We start from the raw sequence: 2,500 nt of genomic DNA on the forward strand, positions 1-2,500 counted from the left end.
CTCTCTCTCCTCCCTCTCCTCTCCCTCTCCTCTCCCTCTCCTCCCTCTCCTCCCTCTCCTCTCCCTCTCCTCCCTCTCCTCTCCCTCTCCTCCCTCTCCTCCCTCTCCTCTCTCTCTCCTCCCTCTCCTCTCTCTCTCCTCCCTCTCCTCTCTCTCTCCTCCACACTCGTATGGTCTCTCTTGATGCCTGATGGAGGCTGCAGCTCAGAGACTACATTATATTTCAACAGTAGTGCTTTTCGTGACAGGAAATGGGTTGAGAGTGTGTGTGAGACCCCCCCCTCCCTCCCCCCCGCCCCCCCTCCTCCTCAGCCCAGACCAGCACAAGATGGATTAACTTATTATCTCCACTCTGCATTCGCAACGAGAGAGAGAGACAGACACAGGGAATCGATAAGTGTTCAGGCTGTGTGAGACACATACTAATGCCCCCAGGAACCAGGGGGGGGGGAATCACAGGAGAACCACAGGAGAACCAGGAGAGAACCAGGGGAGAACCATCTCTCTCCTCCATCTCTCTCTCTTTCTCTCTCTCTTTCTCTCTCTCTTTTTCTCTCTCTTTCTCTCTCTCCATCTCTCCATCTCTCTCCATCTCTCTCTCTTTCTCTCTCTCTTTCTCTCTCTCCATCTCTCTCTCCATCTCTCTCTCTCCATCTCTCCATCCGTCTCTCTCCATCTCTCTCTCCATCTCTCCATCTCTCTCTCTCTCTCTCCATCTCTCCTCCATCTCTCTCTGTTGTCATCCGAGGTTGTCATTTCTGTCTTTAAACAGTTTCCTATTGTGTCATTAAAGCGTCGACATTTTACCAGGCGAACTTTTACGCCGTTAATTAGCGTCTGGACAAATGTCTTTGTCTTGGTTCTGGAGCCTAACGACCTCCTGCAGGAGGGTCCTCAAACCCTCCTGGTGTTTCTGTGTCAACCCTCCCCCCGCCTACGCAAACCTAAACCACTTAAGCACAGCAATTACTAACGTCCAATCAGGTCGCAGTCGTTCGTCAGGTGACTTCTCTCCTGAGGAACAGGAAGCGGCGCGCCGGCGTTACAGGCTAATCATGCCCAGGGTACGCTGGGGAGGCTGGAGGAGGCTGGGTGAGGCTGGGAGAGACTGGAGGAGGCTGGGGGAGGCTGAAGGAGGCTGGGGGAGACTGGGGGAGGCTGGTGGAGGCTTGGAGAAGCTGGAGGAGGCTGGGGGAGGCTGAGGGAGGCTGGGGGAGGCTGGAGGAGGCTGGGGGAGGCTGGAGGAGGCTGGGGGAGGCTGGGGGAGGCTGGAGGAGGCTGGGGGAGGCTGGAGGAGGCTGGAGGAGGCTGGGGGAGGCTGGAGGAGGCTGGGAGAGGCTGGAAGAGGCTGGGGAAGGCTGGAGGAGGCTGGGGGAGGCTGGGGGAGGCTGGCGGAGGCTGGGGGAGGCTGGGGGAGGCTTGGGGGAGGCTGGGGGAGGCTGGGGGAGGCTAGGGGAGGCTGGGGGAGGCTGGGGGAGGCTGGTGGAGGCTGGTGGAGGCTAAGGGAGGCTGGTGGAGGCTGGTGGAGGCTTTAATACCCCTCGTTCCGTGCCACGCACGATGATGGTGTTCTCATCCTCCGGTTTCTACCTCCGCGAGCCTCCCTCCCCTGGATGGGAGGTCACATGACGACCTTCCGTCTCCAAGCCTCCAGAGGCAGCAGCGAGTGTCCTTCCTGCTCAGTGTAGTTGGTTGTGTTGATTGTGCTGTTTTTAGGGACATTAGATGATGATTAGATAGTTATTGTATTAATATGAATGTGACACATGTCTTGGTCCTCATATCGGCAAATTAATCAAAATGTTCAGACTTTTCTTTTGAAACACGGAACTACGTTTCAACGTTGTTGAGAATCACGACACAAACTCGCTAGTCGAGCCAAAATACTGCAACAACGCAATGGATTAGGTGAGTAATCCCCACTGCTATCTAGTTAACTAGAACACTACTTTACATTGTTACCTAGTTAACTAGAACACTACTTTACATTGTTAGCAGGCTCACAAAACAAGCTGTGTTAGTTGACTAGCGATGTGTTGTTGATTTTCAACAACGCGGAAATGTATTCACATTTTATATTCACAAAGTCTGAACATTACATGGGATCCTGATATGAGGATCAAAGCATTAGAACGTGACACAGATGTGTTTTCCCTGATACAGGAAGTGATGATAGTTTGTTTCTAGAAGTTTCTAGGCCACCGGTATCGTCACGTTGCATGGCGTGCCGTGGTGTGTCACGTCTACCATAACAGGTATAGTATTAAATGTTTCAAAGTGTGGATCCCACTGCTGACACCACACACACCGAACCTTTGATCACACGTTACGCCTGACAACCCTCTGATGCTCACACACTCACACTCACACACGCTCACACACACACACACACACACACACACTCATGCTCACACTAACACACACACACTGATGCTCACACACACTCACACACACACACTCACACTCACACACACGCTCACACACTCACACACCCACACAC

The sequence above is a fragment of the Nansenia antarctica genome, assembly GCF_963989245.1.
Source record: "Nansenia antarctica genome assembly, chromosome: 7".
Taxonomy (NCBI): Eukaryota; Metazoa; Chordata; class Actinopteri; order Argentiniformes; family Microstomatidae; genus Nansenia; species Nansenia antarctica.